This window comes from Pteropus alecto, unplaced genomic scaffold (genome assembly GCF_000325575.1).
Source record: "Pteropus alecto unplaced genomic scaffold, ASM32557v1 scaffold206, whole genome shotgun sequence".
Lineage (NCBI taxonomy): Eukaryota > Metazoa > Chordata > Mammalia > Chiroptera > Pteropodidae > Pteropus > Pteropus alecto.
Window position 1 is genome coordinate 3,576,735 of NW_006438906.1, and position 11,613 is coordinate 3,588,347.

Here is an 11,613-nt window from a genome sequence, read left to right on the forward strand (position 1 = left end):
TGCTCTCTAGATAAGTGTCGGTGACTGCAGTAATTTAAAAAATGACTTTCTAAAAATTACAGAATATGTAATGCTTACTTTAGAGAATTTTAAAAAAATACAGGGAGGTACACAAGAGATAATTTTAAAAATCACAATTTCACAGTTAGAAACAACCAGTATAAATTTTGCATGTATTTCTTCTTTTTTTTATTTGCATATATATTTTATATATTTATTTTATGCCTATTTTACACAATTTGGTTTATACTGCATTTGTAGTTTTGTATTTTACATTTTCATTTGACAGTATTAATAAAGCATCTCCTATGTCATCACATTTTCTTCAAAACCCATACCCTTGTTAGTAGCTACATTCATTACATGAATGTACAATAATTTATCTAACTATCCCCATGTTATTGGAAGTGTTTGATATTTTACAAAATACTATGGTGAAAAACCTTGTATACGAATATTTGTCTACATCTTGTATCATTTTTAGGCTAGATTCTCAGAACTGGAAATACTGGGTAGAAGACATGAAATGTGATGAACATTCTGATAACGAACTTGTGCACATCCTTAATTATTTCTGCACAGAAATTCTGTGAAGCAAAATTGCTGTTCAAAGAATATGCAGGTTTTGTTTTATATCTATGTGTTTTTTACATGAGAGTAGGTCTTCCTGTCTTTTTTTCTGTGTGTAAAAAAAAAAAGTGCTCACTATAAAAAATATTTAGACATGAAAAAAGCTCAAGAAATAAAGTAAAAATCACCTGTCTTTCCATAATTCTTGTTGACATTTTGGATCCTGTGCCTACATATACAGATAGGTGTGCGCAAATGAGAGAGGGCATGCACACCTACATCCAGTTACAAAACTGAGATCCACACTATATAAACTGTGTTGTATACTGATATTTTAAGAAACTGATGTTAATTTAAAGTATGGTACACTTAGAGAAATGTGCCCAAAACATGTGTACAGCTGGATGAATGTTCACAAAGAAACACCCAGATTAAGAAATAGAAAAAAATGTGGAACACTTCATGAGATTGAATGTTATCCTTACCCAGGTGCCAAACTAACTCAGCGTCATTCCAATTTTAGTATATGTGCTACTGAAAGGAGCACTTGAAATGTACCGAGGTATCTTTTCATGTTAACCAAGAAACTATATTTGAAAGGATATAAGATATCATCGATTGTTAGTGTCCCATTATTTTGTGTACTGCTAAGAAAGAAAAAAAATCTGCCATGTAAACTATAGACAACACCTTGTTGATAGTCCTGTGTAATAACCAGCTTCTTTTTAAAAAATTGAGATATAATTGGCATATATATAAGATTCTATTAGTGTCAGATGTACAGCATAATGATTCAATATTTGTATATATCGTGGAATGATCACTACAATATGTTTAGTTAACATCCATCACCTCACGCTTACAATTTTTTTTTCTTGTGATGAGATCTTTTAAGAGTAATCTCTTAGCGAGTTTCAAATATACAATACAGTATTGTTAACTAGAGTCACCATTCTGTACATGACATGCCAGGGCTTATTTATTTTATAATACAGAATTTGTACCTTTTGATCCCTTAACCCATTTCTCCCACCTTCCACCTCCCCACCTCTGGCAACCAACAATCTGTTCTCTGTATCTGTGTTTGTTTTTTTCTATATTTCTGTTTTTAGATTCCACATATAGGTGAGATCATACAGTATTTGTCTTTCTCTGTCTGATATAACCAACTCCTTGATGCTTTTAAATTTCCTTAAGCTGTCCTGAGGTTTGCCAGTTTCGTCACCCTTCAGCTTCACTGCATGATGTGTGAGGGCAATCTTTTTGCATTTTCTTATCTTCCACCATGTCTTTTTTGGGTCCCATTAAGCTCTTGGTTGTTTCTTCTCCAGAAAAAATGAAATTGTGGTCATTCTTCCAATGAAGTTTATTTGCTTTGGTCACATTAAATATGTGCCCTGCTTTTCTGTTTCCATTCATTAAATGATTTTGTCTCAATGCTGGTTCTAGTGAAATCTTTTGAAAGACATTTTAAATAACAAGCTCAATGAGTATGGTATCAATAAAACATGTGACTCAGTTCGAAATGACAACTGTACAAAAGCTTTGCTGAAGTTCATGCACGCCCACACAGTTAGGAGGACAGCAGGACCCATGTGAAAAATATAGGTGAGTCAATGAAATACAGTATATATGCACCATCTCTTTTTTTTATAATTGAGATTTTATTGGTTTCTACCTTATCTGTTCACAGACAATATAAATAATCTATACACAATTCTTACACATTAGAATCTATACACATAAGAATCTATATATAATTCTCTTACAAGTACTAACGATCTGGAAAAAAATGATCGTAATCTTTTTCTAAAAAATTACTCAGTCACTTCAATTATAATTTGGAGGCAAATTGTTCTTTAATACAGGTTATCAAGTGCCTATATAAGAAAATACTGATGAGTTGTTAGGTCTAAAATTCCACTAATTCATGATTTAATATCATATTTACGACATGTTAAAAAATGCAATCTTTCACAGCATATTAGCAAAGTTGTAGGAAAAGCTGCACTACTGCTACCAAAGATGTCACAGATGGCACTTAAGCCCAACTGGAGAGTCAAGATCAAGGAACAGTTTCCTTAGACAATATTTTACCAAAGAACAGCAAGGATACAGAAGATAAACAGTTTGAAATGTTTGAGGCATGCAAAATGAATGAATTAATTATGCTTCATATTATAGGATATGACCCTCCCCACCTCAAGATCATGGGGTGGTAATTGGTGCACAGATGTCAAAAACTTCCTTAATTCATTATTCTTCTAATTCCTGGTTGTGCAGAATAATAAACAGTATATGATTTTAGCTATTAAGAAAAAGCATTTACACTTTTCTAAATATGTAAAAAAATATCAACTATTTCTAGAGTTTCTAAAATTCTTGCCTTTACAAAACAGTTGAACAATGCAGGAGATATGGGGATCACAGAGAAGATTTGAGATATGATATTTATCACAGACTGGACTCTCTTCTTTGTTCTGTTTTCTGCAGAAAAGTCTTTAGTTTCTTCATGACCGACTTTGGCCTCTTCCTTTGGCTCTTTCACTTTTATTTGTTTCCCCTCTGAAGATTGATTCTTTCCTGTTGTGTTTTTGAGGCTTAGTTTCAACATTTGCAGAAATAGTTTGGTAGACCATTTTGCCGACCCCTTGGGGTTTACTTAGTGCCCCTTGGGCCAGATCACCCTTGCTCTTGGACACCATGATGGTGCTTGTGGTGGGGAGGGTGGGCACTGGGCTGCGACACAAATGGCACTTGCACCATCATTTTTCATGGCTGCGTAATAGTCCATGGCATGGTTATATTACACTTTAATTACCAATCCTGTACAGATGATGAACATGCAAGTCTTTTCTAATCTTTTACTATTCATAAAAGTCAATACAATAATTCTTTTGCTCAGATAATTATTTTTTTTATAACTATTCCCATGGAATAAATTCCTGAAAAACTATTAAGTCAAGTGTTATGCACATTTTATGGATTTTATGTGTATTGCCAAACACTTTTAAAAGTTATACAAATTGACATCTATTGATGGTATATGAGAATGTGTAATTCCTGGATTCCTGAGAGTGCTTTTCTTTTGAATCTTTGTTTAGTGATGAAAGAAAATTATATCAAGAGTTCGATAATATTTCATATTTTTCTTGGCTATTTGTGACCTGTTCATGTTCTTGATCTTTTTAATTGTAGTTACTTATTTTATTGATTAAAAATACCTCTTCTAATATATAAACTTTTTTCTATTTTATATGCTATTTTAGCTTGTCATTTACCTTTTTACTTTTTCCTAGTTTTTCTTTTTTCTTGTTATGCAGAAATACTCAATTTTTATGAGTTAAGACTGTTGAGATTTTCATAGATGGCTCTGGGATTTTATTCTATGCTTCTGAGGCCATCTTCACTATAAGATAACATAAGTGTTTTATTATTCTATTTATTTTTATTATTTTAATAAAAAATCTAAAACTAATTACATGAGAAAATTTATTGGAATTTCATTCCATTAGATGTTAATTTGGGGATAATTGTCATCTTTCTACTACAAAAGCTTCTAATCTGGTCTCTTCACTTTTTTTACCTTTCAGGTACCTCAGTAAAGGTTTGTCATTTTTTCATATAAATCCTGCACATTTTTTGTTGATTTTACTTATAGTTATTGTGTCTTAATTGCTATGCCATAAGAAATTTTTACTTAATATTTTCTAACTAAATAATGCTGATATGTATGAGGGGCTTCAAAGTTACCAGTAACTCTTCTTTCACAAGTTAGGTTATGGATAAATGAGTATTTATTTTATCGTTATTGATTTTAAATTGTCTATTTACTTTATATATATACATATATAAAAATATTTTATATATCTTACTGTGTTCATTTCCTAGGACTGCTATAACACTTTGTCACAAAGCGGGTGTCTTAAAAGAATAGAAATTTATTTTCACAGTTCTGGTAGGTAAATCAAGGTGTCCATTGACAGATGTATAGATAAATAAAATGTGGCATAATGATACAATGGAATATTGTTAACCCTTAAAAATGAGGGAAATGTTGACATATACTACCACATGGATGTTGAAGACGTTATGCTAAGCCAGACACAAGGGAACAAATATTATACGATTCCATTTATATGAGGTACCCAAAGTAGACAAGCTCATAGAGGCAGGAAGTAGGATGGTGATTGCTGGGGGCTAGGGCAAAGAGGAAATAGGAAATGTACTCACTGTGCTTAGTGAGTACAGAGTTTAAGTTTGGGAGGACAAAAAAATTCTGGAGATGGTTGCAGAACAATATAAATGTACTTATATTGTTGTGCAACCATCTGAACTGTACATTTAAAAATGGTTAAAATGGTAAATTTTATATTATGTATATTTTACCACACTGGACACTGGGTTGGTTCTACCTTTTGGTTATTATGTATAATGCTGGTGGCAACACGGGTATACAAATATTCATTCAAATCTCTGCTTTCCACTCTTTTGAGTATATACCCAGAAGTGGAATTGCTGGACCATACAATAATTCCGTGATTGTCACAGTGGCTGTATAATTTTACATTTCTACCCCTTCATTTTACTCTTAATGAGCATCTAGGTTGTTTCCAGTTTTGGGTGTTATGAAGAATACCAAAACCATTCTTCTACACGTCGTGCGGTGCACTTATGTACACATTGCCGTTGAGTATATGCCAGTAATGGAATTGCTGGGCCAGAGTGTATGCATATGTTCACCTTTAACAGAATGCCTGAGTTTTCCAAAGTACCGGGACCAACTGACAGTACTGCCAGAGAGTTCCAGTCATTTCCTATTCTTGCTAACTTAGCACTGTCAATTGTTAAAATTTTACCCATTCTGATGACTACATAATGTATGTCATTGTGACTAATGATATTGAGTGTTTTCAACACGTTTATCGATCACTTGGATAGCCTCTTTTATGAAATGTCTGGTTTAAGACTTTTGCCTTTTAAAAAATTGGATTGTCCTTTTTTTTTTTTAAATTGATTTGAAAGAGTTTTTATGTATTCTGGAAGTAAGTTATTTTTTTGGATCTATGGCTTACAAATATCTTTTCCCACTCTATGGTTTGCCTTTTTACTTACATCCTATAACTTAACAAAAATCACGCTTGTTCCTATATATCTAAATCACAATTTAGATTTTTTTTACTTATATTTCTAATTGGCTATTGTTAATCTAAATAAAAGTTCTTAATTTTTATGTAGTTAGCCCCATTACCAAATTAATTCTGTGTTCTATTAAATTTTAAGTTTTCTAGGAATTCAATAATATCAGCAACAAGGAAAGAAAGATATTTATCTTCTTTTTCATGTTCTGTTTATTTTGCCTCAGTGCTTTAGGTAAAACTTTCTAAGTATGATTGAAAAATTGTGGTCATAGCAGACATTCCTATCTTGGTTCTGATTTTAGTGGAAATGACTTCAGCAATTTATTGTTTAGTATACTATTTGCTATATATGGTCTTTTCCATATTTATATAATGTCCTTCTATTTTAGCCCCAGGATGATGCAGAAAGTAAAGTGCTAATTGAAATTTGGAGAAAGGTCTAATATTGAACTAGGACCAAATATTTGAAGCCCCTGATTCAAATAAATGTCTTTTAAGACATTTGTTCTCAATTTTGTTTTATTGTGGCATTTTTTAAATTGCACTTTGTCTTTTTCTTGCATATGTTTATCTTTTTATATGTGACACAGTCTGATGTTTTCTATTTTATTTTTCATTTCAAATATATTGTTGAGACCTACTTAATCGATTTTGTGATCCATTAATGGTTTGTGACCCGCAGTTGGAAATATTTCTTCCTAAGTTAATAGGTGTCTTTTTTTGTAGTCTTTGGATTAGGAAAAGGTCCTGTGGGTTATAGTTCAATGAAACATAGGGAATAGTTGAGTACATCTGTTAATACTTCAAAATACTATACTCTGTATCATTTACAATCAGAAAAAGTTAAGAAGTTTTTGAAAATGAGTTCTATAAAATTGCACTTGATGGCTTAGTTTATTAAGAGAGTTGGACATTTTTACTGAACTGATGACTATTTATAAATCATGATTTTTTTGTATGGCAATGTGGAAAATACTTTCTGATTAAGTAAGAAAAAATGATAAATAATAGCTATACTGGTCACTACTGACATGATTAACAAATAACTCCAGAATCTCAATGGCATACAACAACACCTTCCTTACCCACTGATCGGCAAGTTGGTTGGAATGGTTCTGCTTTAAGCTAAGAGTTGGATTCAGGTCTGTTCTATGTGTTCAACATCACTGACGGCAGCTGCGAAGGGCTGGCTCGCATATCTCGTGGCAGAGGTACAAAAGTGAAGAGCAAACCTGTAAGCGGTTGTTAAAGGCCTCTGCTCTGAAATGCCACACTGTTACTTCAGTGCACTGGTCAAAGTAAGTCCTATGGCTGAACCCAACATCAATGAGAGGGGGAGGAAAACTGTGGAGGACGTTGGCAAAGATGAGGGAGGAAGAAAGAATTCTTGGCTGATAATACACTACTATAATAGCCAACAGTTCCAGAATCCCATCTATTTTATTAACTTATTTCTGCAGTAATTAATACTCATTGCATTAAATAAGTAAATTGGCCTTTTCATTATGAGAAAATTTAAGTCTTTGATAAAAATAATTACTTTTCTGAAAAAAGATTATATTTGCATTGTATAAGAAATTATTTTCCAGTATATTTAGTTGAAAATTTTATAAAAAGAAGTATTAAGTATTTATGACAGGTACCTAGAGAAATCTGTCCTTTGGATAATTTTGTATATCGCACTTCTGTGGTCTCAGCACATGCTGCATTTCTTGTAGTAAATATCCAACCATGATGAAATAAAAAAATATAATGGCTCTCACTTAAGAAAAAGAAGACTTTCCTAATTCCCTTTATGATGAAGTTTTTACTTTGCCTATACCGTTTCTCTCCCTGTGGGGCCAGCAAATTAATTAATAGAAGCTCTAAAATTGTTGAAATTTGTTCATTCTCAGGCTTTGATTCCTGTACTATCTTATTCTTTACAGAAAAATTTACCAATCCCTGCTCTATGAAGTTATTATAAAACAAAAGAATAGTTCTAAAAATGCAAATATTATAACATATAAATAATTCTGATTTCTTAAAAAACAAAATGCACATTTTTCACCCTTGCCTCCATTGGCGGGGGGTGTCTATGATATTTTGTGAGGACTATCTGGCAACCCTGGTTTAGGATACATGAGTAGAAGTCAGCATAAGCTAGTTCATGCTGCAGTAACAACCGCCAACACACAGTGCCTTAACGCTATAGGTTAGTTTCTCACTCCTGCTAAATGTCCATGGTGGCGTTCCAAGATTACTTCAGGATCCAGGTTGTTGGAGCAGCCGTTCTCTGGAGAGCTTCTGGTTACTCTAGCAGAGGCAAAAGGAGTGTGGTTAATTGGGCACTAGATAGTAAAGCTTCCATCCAAAAATGACACACATCACTTTGCTATGTTTTATCTCAAGAGGATTGGGGAAGTATAATCCTATCATATACCCAGGGAGAAAGCAAAGAATACTTGGTAGGCAAAATAATGATTACTGCACTATGAAACAAACAGTGGTCATTTCAGAAAGCAGTTTCATTAGAGGAGGAGGTAGGCTACCAGATTCACGGGCAGCAAAGGCCTTGTGTTTCTGTGGTAGCTGTTTGCAGTGAAATGGAGGTGTCTAAATCTCTTTTGATTTTCTTTCTTTGCTCTTCTTTTCCAGAGCTTCATCTGTACTTTGGTGAGTGTAAATTCCCCCCTGGAGAATTATTTGTTTTCTTTGTTTCCAATGTTATAGTATCTTTGCATCTTTCATTTTCATAAGTATTTGATATGTTACTTGGGACATTTAGATCCAGAGTCACTAGCTGACCTTCAACTTAACTTGAAAGTTCTGCTATTCTTCTTAAACTCTACATTGTACTAAATTAAAAATATTTCAAAGTAGATGAAAAAGCAGACCAACAAAACCTACCACCTAGTGGCTATTTTTCAGACTGGTACTGGAAACGAAGCTCTTCAGTTATTTTATTTATTTATTTATTTATTTTTAGATTTAAAATTTTACCTTCACAAGGCTGCCTTTTATTTGTAAGTATGGTATTCTTATTTACTTATTTATTTTTTAACTTTTTTTTTGGTGACATTGGTTAACGAAATCCAGCAAGTTTCAAGTGTACAATTTAACAGTAAGGCATATATATATCGCATTGCATTGTGTGTTAACTCCCATAGTTAGATTTCTTTCTGTCACCACATATTTGGCCCCTTTTACCCATCTTCACTTATTTTTTAACCCCGAACTATTGCTCAGAGACAGAGCTAGAGCATCATAATTGTTAGAAATTTGGTGTTTCAGTTACACGGAACTCCTACTTTAAAGGTATTTTGTTTATTTCTCTTACTTAATTTTCCAAATGGTTCTAGAGAGAGAGAGAGAATGGCCTGTGGGACTTAAAGGACAATCTAAGATAATTTTAGAGGGAGAGGGACCCAGCCTGGCTTATCAGTCGAAAGGAGGGGATCAACAGGAGCTGAAGTTACCTTGACAATTTTCTATTGAGAATCCAAAGAAGGAAACTAAAACGCTTGTATTTTTTGGATTTGTCTGCCTGTTGTAGTTTATTGGAATTTATTGAACATGATTTCTAGAAAGTTCTGTGTGACATTTATATTCAAATTCTCCTTTTCTTGATGATGGAATTGACATTCGAGGCTGTGAAAAAATTAACAAACAGAAACCTCATTTGAGGTAAAGGAGGCCAGAAGGGGGTGCTCTTGTGCCCTGTGCCTTGTAATAACCCTTTCTAACTTCCTTTTCTTCTTTGTAACAGAGCTTCATCTCCTTCGTTTTAGTGGACTTGCATGTGGTTTGCTATGGTTGCATGCACCAGATTAAAATTTCTTGTTGTTCCTGAATAAACCCACTTTTGCTGGAAAAATATCTGACTGAATTTTTGTTTATGGTCAACAGGGCCAAAGTAGGTGTTGTTCTATCTTGGTGGTCAGCAAGGATGAGAAAAGGTATATGACTTTAGGTCTCATAGAAAGTAATGGAGTTGTGGGTTGAATCTTAAACTTTTACGTTAAATTCAGTGTCATTTCCATAAAGCTAACTGCCGTGACACTCTCCAGTGAAGGAAGGCTCCCAGTTTAGTTCCTGAAGACCACACAGCGTGGCCCCAGGTGAGCCTTCTTGTGCGAGGCTCTGAGTTCCTAGAGTGCACAGATGTGAGCACCTCACCACTAACCTTGGTTTTTCTCTTGTTGCTCTGTCAGTAAGTGAGCGGGCTGTTAGGGGACTGCTGTTCTGTGATCAGAAGAATGGCAGCAAGGCTTTTCTCAGAGGAGCCACTTAAGAGAAAGCAGAGCTGCTCTAGCAAAAGCTTTGAATATGGCTTAATAATGAATACCTGGGTGACTGAATCAGTATGTTTAACCTTCTTGGTTTTCTTACTCTTGAGAAGAGCTGAAGAAAAATTATGGGAGATGAGATCCTAAGTGTATTGAGGATTGATCTGAAAATGATCCTGGCCATCATGACCTTGCTGGCCATTTAATGTAGTATGTCGAGATGGCAGCTAATAGGTCAATCTTTCCTGGAAGGAGATATATTTTAACAAATTTTCATGAGTGATTAATTTGACCTGCTTTCCATAATTCTTAGTTGTAGAATGGTGAGGTGGAAATGCAGAGGTTTTCGGAGTACTTTCTGGGGCTTAATCATCCCGAGATGTGTGTATGCCTAGGTACCACGTTCTTCTGGATAAATGTGACTGTATTTGAGCTCATTTTTTAAAGAGGCTTCTTTCCTTTGTCTGTTTTAAAATTCATGCTAGAGAACAAAATTCTAGTCTGATACTTTCCTGGGTTTTTGATGTCCTGCTGACTTAGAGGTACACACTTTTCTGGACAAGACTGGTATTTCATGGAAGGGCTCACATGTCTGTCCTTTGAATCTGTGGGAAGAGAGCTTATTTCTTTAGGGGGCACAAGCAAGAGAAGAGGTGCTGTGGGGCCCCTGGAGATGTGGGTAGGCAGAGCCAGACAAGTGAGCACTGACAACTGCTCTGTACCTGTTTCCCAGAGAATTTTAGACCTAGTGTGAAAATTGATCATTGCAGCTTGGAGAATGACTGTTGCCATGGATACCTATTGGTTTAAACTGTCTTACCAGCTACCTGTTTGTAAGAACTGCCCTTCTCCTACCTCATCCACATGGTTCAGCTGGCCCTGCCCACCTGGGTACACCTGATTATCCTGGGGTCAGCACCTGACTGAACTGGACCAATGAATCTCTTCCTGGTGTTTCCTGACTTTGAACCAGAGAGAACATCTGGTCACTTTCTTTCTTAAGTGGCTGAAGATGGCAGATGGAAAGCTTGGAAGCTGTTGGCCACTCTATTGTCCCCTCCATGGAAAAAACAGACCATCAGCAAGAAGGATACACATGCAGAGAGAGAACAAGGGTCTGCATGGCTCTCCAGTGCCTGATTCTAGTCCTCCCGAGGTTCAGACACATGCTCCTACCTTAGCCTTCTATGAGATCACCAGTCACCTTTCTAGTAAGTCTGTTTTTGCTTAGAGGGTTTCTGGCTCTTGTCCGTCCTAGGCTTTGAGTTTTGACCTTGAGGATGAGGCCAGGCTGTGGAGATGGTGAGTGGTAAGCTCGGTCCCTGAGGACTCCAAGAGCAGAGTCCCCATATCAGCCTGGTGCTGTTTACCTCTGTAGATGTACTTGAGAGAGAAATACATTTTTATCTCATTTTAGCCATTGTCCATTTGGGATTCTATTACTTGGAACCATAGATAATTCTAACTAATGTCAGACAATGGGCAGTGAACACTCTCCTGCTTCCGGAAGCGATGGGAGACCCATGGGAGTTGTGTCTAATAGGGAAAGCGATGCAATAGTGATGTTTCCCTCCAAATATGTCTGTGGCTTTTAAAGAGTATTAATTCTGGACAACAGGCTGACTATGGTCATG

General features: G+C 35.1%; 1 non-coding gene across 1 annotated transcript; it reads right to left on the reverse strand.

Annotated features, from left to right (window-relative positions):
* Positions 1-1,014: 1,014 nt before the first annotated feature.
* Positions 1,015-1,117, reverse strand: LOC112483136. Its single transcript, XR_003047523.1, has one exon. It is a non-coding gene; the product is annotated as a U6 spliceosomal RNA (small nuclear RNA).
* Between the last annotated feature and the right edge of the window lie 10,496 nt (positions 1,118-11,613).